The sequence below is a fragment of the Artibeus jamaicensis genome, unplaced genomic scaffold (assembly GCF_021234435.1).
Source record: "Artibeus jamaicensis isolate MK-2021 breed Jamaican fruit bat unplaced genomic scaffold, CSHL_Jam_final contig_797, whole genome shotgun sequence".
NCBI lineage: Eukaryota > Metazoa > Chordata > Mammalia > Chiroptera > Phyllostomidae > Artibeus > Artibeus jamaicensis.
The window spans coordinates 18,925,916-18,941,565 of NW_026521977.1; the positions used below are offsets into that span (position 1 = coordinate 18,925,916).

Genomic DNA, 15,650 nt, shown 5'->3' on the forward strand with positions numbered 1-15,650 from the left:
TTGACATTTTTAGAACATGATGATTATTTATTTATTTATTTAAAAGGGGGGTCGTTATTTTCAGGTGTTACATCTGCCTTTGCATTATCTTCTAACAGCGATTAGCTTCTTCCAAATATGTGCTGCAGTCCCCAGGACAAGATAGGATAGAAATAATTAGCTACTGCAAAAATCAGCTTCAGGAGTTTGTCCAAGGTGCAGGTGTAGGTGGATGCTGTGCTGCCTCCATCATAGGAATACATCAAGTGTACCCCAGTGTATAGAGCAAATCCAGCTGAGAGACAGTTATGAGCTAACTGAATAGCCTCTGCACAATGAGCAAGATTGACTGACTGCATAGATAACATAGGGGAACCACAAGAGCCCTCTTGGAGCTGAGGGAGTAATCCAGTGGAGGAACTGGAGAATGCCATTGTTTATAATTCCCCTGAACCTGGACAGCAAGTGGGTGCTCCATCCCCGTATAGCGTACACAGTTTCTCTGGCAGACCTGTGTGGTGCTATACCCCATCCCCAGGCCACCTGTACTGGAGCTAAATCTGGCAGAAACAGGAGAGCACCATAGTGTGTATACAAGGGGCCTTTTCTGAAGATTGATCCAGCAGGTGCAGCAGGGTGCATGCACAAGTGGGGCTTCCCAGCCTAGAGACAGTGAGGAGTTAGAAAAAGTTTGTGGTATCCATCTACACTCTGGGCTTCCCTGTCCTGAGTGATTGGTGTGCTGCTGTGTGCACACCCATGCAGGAGCTCCTGCCCCTGCCCACAGAGAGTGTGCTCATGTAAGGCTGTGTCACCTGGATAAAGAATGGAATGGGACAGGCATGCAGACCAGCCCTGTCCAGACCCTACTCTGATTGAGGACAATTAAAGCAACAGGACACACAGGCAGGAGAGATCTGTACATAGTGAGAGGGGTGCTGCTATGTGTGTACTTGTACAGGAGTGCCACTCCCTGCCTCTGCAGCTCAGACAGAGTTCAGAAGTACCAAAGTTTGCCTGTGTGCTCATGTAAGGATGCACCACCTGGGGAAGGGGAGGAGCTAGAAGGCACTCAGAGCATCCCCACCCAGACCTTGCTTTTACTGCAGACAGAGCAACAGAGCACTCAGGCAGGGCTGAGTGGTGAGAGGGGATCTGGCTGAGATCACTGTTGCACCACAGACAAAGGGGCAGAAATACCAAAGTATTGCTGTGTGCGCTCATGCAAGCCTGCCTCAGCCCTGCTCTGACTGTATAATTTAAGCAAACGTGCAACTTCCCTGGGCTGCTTGTAGAGGGGTGTGCTTGAGTGGGGTGTGGCCAAGTGTGCAAGGAACCATACTGCTTGGAAAGGGAGCAGAGCTAGCAAAGTGCCAAGGTGTGTGCAACAGGCAGGCCTGCCCCAACAGGGAAGGGGAGGACCTTGTGGGGCCTTGCAATGCAATCTTGCAAAGCAACCCTGCCCATATCCAGCTGGGATCATTGATGGTTAATTAGATAGGTTATTCCAAGTTCTAGATTTTAATCCTAGAGTCTACCCAGAAATTAATCGAATAAAAATTTAGTGAAGTAGGAGGATAACAAATAATATACAGAAATTTATCACATTCCCGTACAGTAATAACTAGCAGTGATAAGGAGAAGTGAAGAAAACAGTCCCATTTACAGTTTCATCAAGAAGACTAAAATACCTAGGAATAAACTTCACCAAGGAGGTGAAAGACCTGTGCTCTGAGAACTCTAAGCCTCTGAAGAAAAAAATTGAAGGAGATACAAATGGAAGGATATACCATGCTTATGGATTGAAAGGATTAAAATTGTTAAAATGACCTTATTACCCAAGGCAAATTACAGATTCATTGCAGTTCTTATCAAAATACCAATGTAATTATTCTTTGAACTAGAAGAAATAATCCAAAAGTTTGCGTGGAGCCACAAAAGACAATGAATAACCAAAGCAATCTTGAGAAACAAGAACAGAGTTGGAATATGCTCCCTAATCTCAAACTGCTACAAAGCTATAATAATAAAAACAGTATGGTACTGACACAAAAACAGACACATAGATCAGTGGAACAATAGAGAACTTATATGGTCTACCCATGTATAACAAAGGGTGTAAGAAGATACACTGAAGTAATGACTGTCCTCAAGTTGTGTTGGTTAAACTAGACAGATAACATGCAAAAAAAAGAAAAAAATAGACTACTTTCAAACCATATATAAAAATAAACTCAAAATGGGTTAAAGACTTAAATGTAAGGCTTGGAATCATAAAACTCTTAGGAGAAAACATATGAAATTTACTTCTTGACATCAGTGTGTGTAACAACCTTTTGGATCAAGCAAGTATTTTCCGTCAAGCAAGGGAATATAAAAGAAATAAACAGATGGGACCACATCAAACTAAAAAGCTTCTGCACAGTGAAGGTAACCAAACAAAAATGCAACCTATTGAATAAAATATATTTGCAAATGATATATCTGATAAATGTTTGATACTTAAAATATATATGAAACTTAACACAATTCAATAACTAAAAAAAGCACCAGATTGAAAAACAAGCAAAGGCCATGCATAGACCTTTCTCCACAGAGGACAGACAGGTGGCCAACAGACATATGGAAAGATGCTCCACATGGTGGTTCGTTAGGAAAATGCAAATCAAAACAACCTTGCACATCAGAATGGTTATTATCAAAAAGTTAACAGATAATGTGTTGGCAAGATGTGGAGAAAAGAGCACCCTTGTGCTCTGTTGCTGGGACTGCAGACTGGTGTAGCCCCTGTGGAAAACTGAATGGAGCTTTCTCAGAAAACTGAAGAGAGATGTATTATATGACCCAGCAAACACTAATTCGAAGACATATGCACACCTGTATTCACCGCAGTCTTATTTACGATAGCCAAGATATGGAAGTAGCCTAATGTCCATTGATAGACAAATGGATAAAGAAGATGTAGTATATACACAATGGAATGTTATTACACTAAATGAAGTAAGTCAGGCAGAGAAAGATAAGTCCCATATGGTTTCACTTATATGTGGAATCTAAACAAAACAAAACAAAAACAGACTCATAGAAACAGAGACCAGAACAGAAGGGTGGGGGAATGGGTGAAAAAGGGAAGGTGAATATAATCAATAATGTGATAAGTTTACATGGTGCCAGATGATTATGATTACTTAGTGTGATGATCACATTGTAAGGTTCACAAATTTTGAGTCACTATATTGTACACCTGAAATCAATAACCCTGTAAGATTGTATACCAACTTTACTTAAATTAAAAAAATACATGAAAAAAAATCAGTTCTAAACATAAGCCCTACTACTAGGACATCAGAAGATTTCTGTATTTATCACTTGGTGATTATTAGAAATTAGAAATATAGATTAATTTACCCTTTAGTACATTCCTGAGTACGCGATTTTTTTTTTTTTGTAGTATGAGAGTGCTACATACTGTTCTTAAACCTACTAGATGGTTTAAAAATTATAGTTGTGGGAGGGTAGAGAGTGTTAATATCTCTCACTAAGAGATACTAAGATTTGTACGATCCTTTGTTTCCCTGACAAACTTTATTTTTAATTTAGTGGAGTATAAGATTAGATTTTAGTTAATTTTTCCTGGACATAATATTTTAAAATCTTAACAGAATGAAAAGAATAGTGGTGTTTTTTCCTTCCCTTTGTACTCTATGGATTCTGTCTTAAGAACTTTTACTAGTCAGGTAGCATATTGTATAAGCCCCTGGGCTCCACCTGCTTGGGTACCATATTTAGTTCATCTGTTAGTAAACGACTTCATTTTATTTGAGGCCTGCATTGTTCTGCATATCAGATTTAGCCCACATGATACCTAGATTCCTTTTCTTTATTGAAATTTTCTGGATCAGAGTAAAGAAAAAAACTTTATTTATAATTTTTTATACCTGCCATTATCTGTTATAAAATATTTCAAGAGAGTAAAGAAAATTCTTTAAAAAACAATCTCAAGTCCTAAATATTTTATGAAAATGGTTTCTGCTAGTATTAGGCCTTTACACAAACATTAAACTCTGTTGGCAATGAAAAAAGAAAAGCTATGATTAATTGCTAAGGAAATTAGTAGTTTCTAATTTGTTTTTATATTAAAATTTTTAAGTAAATAATCTGCCTGAATTTTGGAAGCTTTATAATTACTATGCTAAATTACAGTTTCTGTGTTTAGAATTAGAAAAAAGTGAGGTTTTTATTTGTAAACAAAGTGTAGTGCCAAGAGTTTGGTGGAGATGTCTGATGTTAGTCGACAAAAACGATTTCAATTGGACTTTATTTCAGTTCGATCCAAGAGTTAGAAGAGTTAGTAAATGTCAAGGTAGATTGATGAAAATGTAGTGTAGTCCTTATTAGTTCAGGTACTGTCTTAATATGTAGTATAATTTTACATGAAAATACCAGGTAACCATTATTTTTTTCAAAGCAGGAAATGGGAACTTACCAAATTAAATATTTTGGGGCTAATCACAGTAGGAACACACATACCCCAGGTTCCAAGGTAAATGATTTTATGTTTAAACACAGGTTCATGTGTTATTTTATTTCTTTGAACTGTATAACACAGAAATGTAGTAGGGATATCTTAAAATAGACAGGGGACAGTGGCCAGAAATTGTTGACTACTATAGATGGTGAGGCTGTCTAGCTCTTGTGGTGATATAAGCCAGAAGTACATGCTAAGGGCGTTGATTTGCTCAGGGTCAGCATGTTCTAAATTAAGCTGCTTGAGTATGGTTTCTGTCAAGAACACATAAGGCTCTTGAATGCATAAAAGGTTTTAGCAGCAGAAGGTGCTGTATTTATGAGGTGTGGTGGCAACATTCAGGTCATGAATATCTTTTTCAAATATAAATTTCCTCCTGTGGTTCTGAGTCATTTCAGAACACAGAGACAAGAAAGTGGGCTATGAAGTAACCTTATAGCACTTGGTATGCTTTGCTACTGTACTAAGTAATTTAGCATGAATTGTTGAAGTAAACAGTGCTTTCTATATTGCATGTAATAGTGGACAGAAAGGCCTGTAATTAATGGTAAACTATTTAAGCTTATCAGTTTTTGTTTAGGGCATTCCCTCCCCCTCATGCCTTATCAGATCCTTAATTTTCAAAGAGAATGTTCCTAGAATAAAATAAAGGTACATAGAATGGCCCCCAAATAATAACTAATATTTTATACATGCTACTTTATAATACTAGAAGACCATGTATATATACTGCATCATTTTTTTCAAGTGATTTTACATTTATTTCCTTCATTTTTCATAGGGAACATTTCCCTTATAGGAATGTTCAATTCCCTATGAGTTAGATATGACCGTTGGGGAATTCCAATTTAATAAGTAGAAAACTGAGGCTTGTAGAAGTCATACAGGTGCAAATTCACACTCACAATTTTTCTTGAGCCCCTTTCAGGTGCTTGCACTGTGCTAAGTGCTAGGGATACAAAGGTAATTAAAAGATGATTTCATCAGCCCTGGCTGGTATAGATAGCTCAGTGGATTTAGCACGGGCCTATGAACCAAAGGGTTGCCAGTTTGATTCCTAGCCAGGGCACATGCCTGTGGGTTGCGGGCCACGTCCTCAGTGGGGCACACTTGAGAGGCAACAACACATTGATGTTTCTTTCCCTCTTTCTCCTTCCCTTCCCCTCTCTCTAAAAATAAGTAAAATCTTTAAAAATGCATGGTTTCTTCATTTAATGGATGAGGTGTGTGTGAAGCACCATGTATAAAGGGGGGCATTTAGCCTAATCCGAGGATTCAGAGAAGGCTTCTGGGGAGAAATGACCCCTAAATAAGCCTCCAGAGTAGGGGAGTTTGGATTGACTAGTCTTAAAGGGTAGGTATTCTCTCCCACTCATCCAGCCTTACCAAACAAACGCTCAGCATTGGGCTGAAATTCCTAGCAATTTCTTCTCTGTGTCATAAATAGTTTTTTTTCGGGAATCATTATTAGACAATTACAAAGTTATCAACTATGGTCCACTTTAGAAGATGTAATAGAAGGTTGTGAAAGTGTTTAATGATGTGGTTTTCAATGCCATACACTGTGGTCACAGACACAGATAACTACATATATCAGGCCTCCAAATAAAAATTTTGGCAGAGCTCTTAAAGTTTTTTAAAAAAAACAGCTTCATTGAGATATAATTCACATACCATGGGTTTCTCATTTAATGTGTACAAGTCAGTGGCTTTTAGTGTGTTCACAGTTGTACTTCATCACCACAATCAATGTAAGAACATTTTCCTTACCCCTAAAGGAACCCTACCCCCCACTCCTTCATCCTTTAGTAGCTTTCCCCACTCTCCCCATCCCCTCAGGCCTAGGCGACCAAATATTCTGGACATTGCATAGACGTGTAATTATACAATAGGTGGTCCCTTTTGACTGGCTTTTTTTACCTAGTATGTTGTCAGGATTCATCCATGTTGTAGCATGTATCAGCACTTCATTTCTTTTTGTTGCCAAATAACATCCCCTTATAGTGATGTATCACATTTTACATACCCACTTATTGGTTGATGGAGACCTAAAAATTGTGTCCGTGAAAAAATACATATGTAGAAGACTGCACTGTGGTCATAACTAAGGCTTTTATTCAGAATATTTAGTGCATAGTCTTGGCTCAGTGCTCAGTGGCTTGAGCGCTGGACTGCAAACCAAAAGGTCGCCGGTTCATTTCCCGATCAGGTCACACGCCCAGGTTGTGGACCACGTCCCCAGTTGGGGGCGTGCACGAGGCAGCCGATCAGTGTTTCTCCCACACATTGATGTTTCCCTCTTTCTCCCTCCCTTCTCCTCTCTCTAAAAAATAAGAAATTAATAAAGTCTTTAAAAAGTATTTAGTGCCCATAAGTGTAAAGTATTATGCTGGGTGCTAGTTACACATTGAGGAGCAGTAATACAGACCCTACCACTATGGTGCTTACAGTCTGATGGGTAGACAACCAAAAAAGTAAAGCACTCTGATGGAAAACAACAGGGGGAGAGAATATCGGAATGGACTTACTTTTTTTCCCCCACTTTTTACTTTGAATTAATTTTAGATGTACCAAAAAACGTGCAAAAATAGTGTGAATTTCTGTATACCCTTCACTTAGATTCTACAAATGTTTCAGATTTAAACATTTTACCAACCTAGTTTTATCACCTATTCTTTCTCTGTGTGAACATACATACATACATAAAATATTTGAGAGTAAGTTTCAGAGTGAAACCCCTTTGCCTCTAATACTTCAGTGTCTTTCCTGAACAATAGCATCATCAGTTAACATCAATTTAATGTTAGTGATGTTTTTAAAAGATTTTATTTATTTATTTTTACAGAGAGGGGAAGGGAGGGAGAAAAAGAGGGGGAGAAACATTATCATTTGGCTGCCTCTTGCACGTCCCCAAGTGGGGACCTGGCCTGCAACCCAGGCATGTGCCCTAATGGGGTATCGAATCAGCAACCTTCCTGTTTACAAGCTGGTGCTCACTCCACTGAGCCATGCCAGCCAGGGCTGATGTTATTGAAGTGATGAACTGTTTGAACTATTCAAAATACTTAAATATTCAAAATATTTAAGTCAGTAATTAAAATCAGTTTAATAGTAGTAGTCTATTTAAGACTTTATTCATATTTTTCCATTTGTCTCACTAATGAGTTTTTTCTGGCCCTGCATTCGATCCAACATCATACACTGCATTATTTACAATGTGTGTCTCTTTAGTGCAGACACACATTGAATTATTTGCCGTGGGTGTCTCTTTAATTCCTTAGTTCTTTCTTTGCCTTTAATGATGTTGACACTTTTGGCCAGTTATTTTGTAGAATGTTCCTCAATGTGGGTTTGTTTGGTTTCTTAAGGTTATGTGTTTTGGAAATAACTTCACAGAAGTAATACTGTGTTTTCACATGTTGGGAGGTGTCTGGTATTAATTTGTCCCATTACTGGTAATGTTAACTTTGATCACATGGTTGAGATGGTGACTGCCAGACTTTTCCACTGTAAGGTTTTATTTTTCTTTGTAATTAATAAGTGTTTGTGGAGAGGTATTTAGAAACTCTTCACATACATAGTTTCTCATCTTATTTTCAGTGATCAATTTTAGTATCCATTGATGAACATAGCCTTAAACAATTACAAGTGTGGGGTTGGGAAATGAGGATTTTCTAATTTCATTATTCCTGTATAAGAAACTGCTTTCTTTCACTTTTATTTTTTGTTCATTTGTCAGTTTCTCTGTATGAACTCACAGATTCATATTCAGTGGGTTATAATGCTATTTGTCATTATTTTACTGCATAATTGTTCTAAAGCATCCAGCAAGAGCCTCTTGAAGCTTGCTGCTGTGCCCCTTTCACTTGGCCCTGTCCTTCCTTGAGTGCTTGCTTCCTGGCACCATGTGATGTTCCAGGCTTAATTGTACTGTTCCTGCCTCGTCCCTGGAACTGGCCATTTCTCTGGACCTGTGGCTCCTCTTATTGGAGAATGCTGTTTAGAAAACAAGATCTGGATGCTAGTCCAGATGTGCTCATTAGTAGTAAGGCATTATTGCTTTTACGCTCTTTGAATGGGAAAGTTAGGAAATGTGTGTGTTTGTGTGAATGTGTGTAGTTCTGTATCTATCTGTTTATGTAGTAAAATCATGAATTTATACTGATTTGTCCAGTTCTCACACCTCAGCATTCACTCTGTCCTTTTCCTTTATTTGTAATCCCTTCTCTGATACTGAGAAATTTGGCTCTCATTATCCACAAATGCTCAGTTCTGGAATAAATTTAAAGTAGTTTTGGAATTGCTAGCCAAGATCCCTGCTAATTTGCCAAACAGGCTACAACATTTATTTGTAGCTCTTTTAGTCTTTTAGCCTTAGACTTGGAGATGTGGTCAAAATACTGTGTATCAGAGTTACTTCAGTAAGTCCTTCCCCAAGTTCCCTCTGTTCTACCTTCAGTGTGATTATGTTACTTACTTGAAATATAATTAAGTTTATTTATTCATAATTAATTTCGGGTGCCCCATGTACCTTTTTGTTTATTTATTAGACTATATGAAATATTAACATGGATCTAAAAATCAGATCTGTTTCAAAAGGTTATCTCAGAAGTGTCAAATGCCCTATCCTGCCCCCGCCGTCCATTCCATGTCATTCCTTCCCAACCCACTTTGGTAACCAGTAGTATTAGTTTCTGGTTCATTATTTGTGTGTGTGTGTGTGTGTGTTTGGTGAGGGGTACAGATAAACAGATAAATGTCTATTTTTTCAATCCCCATTCTTCCAAGAAAGTTAACATGTTATGGACACCCATTTGCACTTTGCTGTTTTCCCTTTGTAGAGTGTTTCCTGGAAATAGCTTTATGCCATTCCTAGAGGTAGTCCTCATTCTCTTTTATTGCTGACTTGTACTTCATTGTGTGGGTTACCATTGTTTATTCAGCCACTTCCCCAGTTGTTGACATAGTGTTTATCAGTGTTTACAAACAGTTGCAGGGGACGACTTTAGGTAATAGTGGAGCCACCAGAAGAAGCTGGAAGGGGCCAGAAAAGATCCTCCCCTAGAACCTTGAGAAGGAGCGTGGCCTTGCCACACCCCGACTTCAGACTTCTAGCCTCCACAGCTGTGAGAATAAATGTCTGTTGTTTAGGCCACCCCCTCACATGTATGCACATGTATTTTTACACTTTTGGAATTTTGTTTTAAGGTAAAATTTCAGAAGTGGAATTATTTAGTGAAAAAGTACAGGGATGTGTAGTTCTGTTAAATGTTGTCAAATTCCTTTTAGTAAGGACTCTTCCACTTTCCATTGCTGCATACAATATATGGTAGTGCCTATTTCTCTGTAGCCTTACCAACAGGGTATGTAGTCATTTTTTAAATGTTCTGCTAATTAATTGGTATACCTCTATAGTTTTAATTAGCATGTCTCTTGTTATGAAGTTAAACATCTTACGTTTAAGGGTCATTTAAAACTTGTGTGGTGGGTGTGTGTGTGAATTACCTGTTTATGTCCTTTGCTCATTTTTCCATCAAGAGTTTGGTCCTTTTGCTCTGGCTGGTGTGGCTCAGTTAGTTGGAGCATCTTCCTGGAACGGAAAGCTTGTGGGTTTGATTCCTGGGCAGGGCACATAGCTAGATTTGATCCCCGTCTAGATGCATATGGGAGGCAGCCAATCAGTGCTTCTCTCTCATATCAATGTTTCTCTTCCTTTCTCTTCTAAAAACAATGAAAAAAAGAAGTCCTCTGGTAAGGATTAAAAAAAGAAGAGTTTGGTCCTCTGTCTCTCAGTTTTTAAGATTTCTTTATATATAAGGAATATTAGCCATGTATATAGCATTTTTTTTCATTTTGTTCATCTTTTTTCAGTGGGTTTTTTTTTGTTTTTTTGTTTTTTTGCCTTGTAACTTTTTTCATGTGTGTGGTCAATTTTATCAGTCTCCATAGCCTCTGGATTTTAAGTCATAGTTAGAATCCTTTCCCCACACTGAGTTTAAGAGGCATTCACCTTGTTTTCTTCTAGTACTTACTGATTACATTTTTATCGTTTAGGTCTCTAATCCATTTTGAGTTCATTCTTATAACTGGTGTGAGGTGTGGCTATAATGTTCTTTTTCTAAATAGCTAATCACTTGTAGAAGGAACCTGCATGCGCAGAAAACAGCTATAAGGACACAATGTATTAAACTAAGACCTGAAGGAATGCCATCATCCAGAGTGGGTGGGATGAGACCCTACCCAAAGGGAAGAGCCTGTGTGAAGGCTGAGAATGGAAAGAGCTTGGTAAGGTGAAAGCCTGCCAGTGAGACGTAGGCCTGGTGGAGTGGGTGAAGTCAAGGTGTGACCTCAGGTTGGAAGGTGGCCACTGTGGTTTGTTTGCATCGTTCTGGCTGCTGTTTGCAGGATAAGAGAACAGGAATGAAAGTAGGAGCAGGAAAACCATCAGGAAGGAGGCGCTGCAGGAATCCACAGAGAGGAGGTGTTGGCAGTGGAATGAAGTGCGTGGATTTGAGATACATTTTGGTATTAATGCTATTTTGTTTTTTACTAGAATTAAAAATGTTTTTCTGAAGAGGTAGGTATTTTGTTATGGTTGATGATATTTGTTGACTTAAGTTGTGTGCGACTTCAGACAAACCTCTGACTTCAACAGCCTACGTTTTCTTATTTGTCAAATAGGAATGTCATTATGATTCAGAGTATATCTATATCTATATATACTTTTATATACACAGAGTAGAGCAAAAGTAGGTTTAAAGTTCACATGGACAGTAATACAATAAAAAAAAAGCTTTGCCCCACCTTGTATATATATTTAACGCTGTTAAAGCTGTGCATTAAAAACAAACAGGGAAAACAAAGGAACCTGGAAAACCCTCTCCTAGTTGTATTTAGAATGACCAAATCAGAGGAAGTGAAACACTGTCTTTAAAAGACTTTTTTTGAAACTAAATCGTAACATTTTGTTTTCAAATTAAATTATTTTAGGCTGATTTGTTTTATATTCCCCCAAATCAGATGTTAGTGTTTGTCCCATAGAAATGACCACTTTTTAAAAATCATGTATTAAGATAACTAAATAAAAATAGGGTCATGGAAGATACTCAGTTCTGTGATTTGCTTTTGATTAACAGTATAGTGTATACTTATTTGATGTTTTCTAATGTAACCTCCTACTGATACATGCATTACTTTTAATAATATTGTAGTATATTTTTTTGTTTAGTCTCACCTTGAACTCTTTTCAGTAATCACAGGAGACTTTCTGAAACTGGGTCCTGCTTATACATAGGTACCTAAATTGTGTGGGAAAGAAATAAACATCTTTTTTAGTGAACAGGTATATTATAGAATCTGGCATTTTTCTAGGGCCATGAGTTTAGTCTTCTCTAATTTTTCTTTTATGTCTATATTGGTAGGAAATTTTGAGAATTACATTAAATAATCTCCACCCCCTTTTTCCAGGCATGTCTCATTGTTAAAAAATTTCCCCATTGGGAATCAGAAATCTAATGTATCCCCTACACCCATTCACATAATACAGTCATTCTGCTAACCATAAGAAACTTGGTTAACAAGTAGATTGGGTGCATGTATTTTATCTGAGGAACATAAATATATTTATGTTTCAAATTTTGAAGTATTAGGATTGAATACAGTAGCATTTTGCTTAAAACACTGTTCTTGGGCTCTGTTCTGGGGGCTTTATATTTTTCTAAGATTTTATTTATTTATTTTTAGACAGAGGGGAGGGGAGAGAGACAGGGAGGAAGAGAAACATCAATGTGTGGTTGCCTCCTACCTGGCCCCTGCAACCCAGGCATGTGCCCTGACTGGGAATGGAAATTGAACCAGCGACCCTTTGGTTCACAGGCTGGCACTCAATCCACTGCGCCACACCATTTGGGGCCAGGGGGCTATATTTTAGACATGGTCCCTTAAGTACCTGAGGATCTAAACTACTTCTAAAAAGGGAGAGGAGAGAAAATACAACTACTTTGCCATGTACCAAATTCTGTCCACTTGAAAACAGCTTTGGAATTATTCTAAGTATTAGATCTTCTAAAGGTTATCTAAGACCCTTTCAGTTCTAAAATTCCACAGTTTGTATATGCCAAGGCACTTGTAACTTCTAATTTCCTTCCCTTCCAATTTGTTTCTCATTTTGCTCCATCCTTATGAGATGAAATGAAAAATATGTTTCCCACATAATAATTTTCCATATTTTAAAGAGTTCATGGTTTATTTTCCCTATTAATTCTTCTAAGAGAATTTCTTAGTTCTTTTTATATTATTCAATAAATGATTTCCTTAATATGATGAAGAAGCAATACAAATAATAGGATGGAATTTGGGTAGAACCAGAAGACTAGGAATTCTGAGTTTTAATCCTAATTCTACTACTGCATGACTTAGTAATACCCGGGTGGGCAAAAGGAGATTTAGGGCTGTGAGTTTGTGAAACACAGAATTGACTCATATTTTTGTTTTATTATTTGTTCCTTTTTCCTTTTTTAAAAACTGCATTTATTGGGGTGGCATGGATTGATAAAATTATACAGGTTTCAAGTGTACTAATATTTATTCTTGTATTATGTATTTTTTCATACAAACAACTATAAACCTTCTTTTGCCCACCCTTGTATATGACTTGTGAGGAGGCAACTTGCTATGTTTGTACACTAATGGGTGACAGTTGGTATCCTATGATCCTCTTGCCTTTTAGGTGTGATATTAGGTTATAAGACAATAATATAGAAATTCTAAGTAATATTAGTCAGGCATAGGTCAGAAACATTTGTAGAAGATTGGTCAACAGGTGATGTCATTCTGTAGATTGTAGATGTGAAATACATGATGGGTAATGGCATATAAACTGGGCTGATTTGTAATTTTATATCAGGTTAAAATGACTTCTAGAATTATAACTTAAATAGTTATTCATAGGTTAAAAGGAAGACTTGTGATTTTTCCTATATTGAGTAAAAGCCTGTAATTTTAGAGTTATTAGTGTTTTTCTTCGTGCTGTATATAGTTTTGTCTTAAAGGTGCATATGGTATCGTGGATGAATGGAATGCAATGATATCATGGATTAGATGTCAGTCCTGACCTCACACACTTTAGAAAGTATGTGCCTATTTATTTGTGAGTCTTTAGCATTTTTGCGTGAATGCAATTCAGCACCCTGGATGTTATGAACAGAGTGTCTGCTGCCATGGAAACGTGCCAGTTCAGTGGCCAGTGAATAATTTAGGCATCAGTAGGTGTGGTGAGATTGTGTTACTTAGGAGAGAGAATCTAATATGTGCTAAACTTTGACATTAAAAGAACAGATGTTTCTTGTGTGAGAAAATCCTGGGTCACAAAAATTTTGAATATATGCAAAAACCAGTGTACTAAATGAAAAATGATTTGATTTAATGTTTTTAAAATTGTGATAGTAATGAGTGCTCACTGTAAGAAAAATTCAGTGAAAGAGAAGTCCATGAAGCAAAGCAGGAATAATTTCCCCTTTGTCTTTTTAAATATATTTTATTGATTATGCTATTATAGTTGTCCCATTTCCCCCCTTCATTCTCCTCTACCCTGCACACTCTCTCCCACCTACATTCCCTGCCTTTAGTTCATGTCCATGTGTCATATTTATAAGTTCTTGGCTTCTACATTTCCCATACTATTCTTACCCTTCCCCTGTCTATTTTCTACCTACCATTTATGCTACTTATTTTCTGTACCTTTTCTCCCTCTCTCCTCCCACTCCCCTGTTACTAAGCCTCCATGTGATCTCCATTTTTGTGGCTCCGCTCCTGTTTTAGGTGTCCACTTAGTTTGCTTTTGTGTTAGGTGTGGTTGTTAATAATTGTGAGTTTGCTGTCATTTTACTATACATGTTTCTTATCTTCTTTTTCTTAGATAAGTTCCTGTAACATTTCATAAAATAAGGGCTTGGTGATGATGAACTCCTTGAACTTGGCCTTATCTGAGAAGCACTTTATCTGCTTCACACTTGTCCCCTCGCTGGCTCTGCCCATTGCCACTCTGTGCTCGGGGTCTTCCAACTACTGCCTGGGCGCCCAGGGCCTGCCTGCTGTCATCTTGCGTACCTGGGGTGCCTTGCACGCCCGGTGTCACCACTTCTTGTGCTTCTACCCCTCTCCACTCGACCACCTGACTCGCCCTGCCTACTGGTCTGGATGATTGTATCTATTTTGGCTTCTTGGCTGTCCGACTTCCATAATGGTTCAATTTTCTGTCAGTTCTGGCTGTTATTTTGTTGTCCTTCCTTTGGTTGTACAAGGAGGTACAGTGTGTCTACCTACACCTCCATCTTGGCCAGAAGTCCTAATTTCCCCTTTCTATTATGGCTGTGTTTTTATGGTTTATAACTTTATTTTAACAGCCTTCTATGATGTACATTTCACTCATTTTCTTTTTAAAAATATATTTTATTGATTGTGCTATTACAGTTGTCTCAGTTTTTCACCCTTTGCCCCCTTCTGCCTGGTAACCCTCTTCCCTCCAGCAGTCTGCCCCCTTAGTCCATGTCCATGGGTTGTGCATATAAGTTCTTTGGCTTCTTCATTTCCTGTACTGTTTTTAATATCCTCTTGTCTGTTTTGTACCTACCAATTATGCCTCTTAATCCCTGCACTTTCTCCTCCATTCTCCCTTTTCCCCCTCACAACTGATAACCCTCCAAATGATCTTCATATGTATGATTCTGTTCCTGTTCTGATTGTTGCTTAGTTTTTTTTTTAGATTCATTTATTGATAGTTGTGAATTTGTTGCCATTTTAATGTCCATAGTTTTGAACTTCTTTTTCCTAAAGAAGTCCTTTTATCATTTCATGTAATAATGGTTTGGTGACGATGAACTCCTTCAGCTTTACCTTCTCTGAGAAGCACTTTATCTGTCCTTCCATTCTAAGTGATAGGTTTCCTGGATAGAGTAATGTAAGTTGTAGGTCTTTGCTTTTCGTCACTCTGAATAGTTCATGCTAGTCCCTTGCTTGTAGCTTCTTATGAGAAATCAGCTGATAGTCTTAGGGAACTGCTTTGTAGGTAACTGTGTGAGAGAGGGCTCAGACTGGGGACAGTGCTGCTGCGTGGCTTCCGGAGGAGGTTTGCCTGGCGTTTGTC

The 15,650-nt window shown here is 37.9% G+C and overlaps 1 protein-coding gene across 6 annotated transcripts in view; it reads left to right on the forward strand.

Annotated features, from left to right (window-relative positions):
- The window catches only part of HIPK3 (homeodomain interacting protein kinase 3), a 91,279-nt gene that overhangs the window by 23,639 nt on the left and 51,990 nt on the right, over window positions 1-15,650 (forward strand). The window lies entirely within an intron of this gene.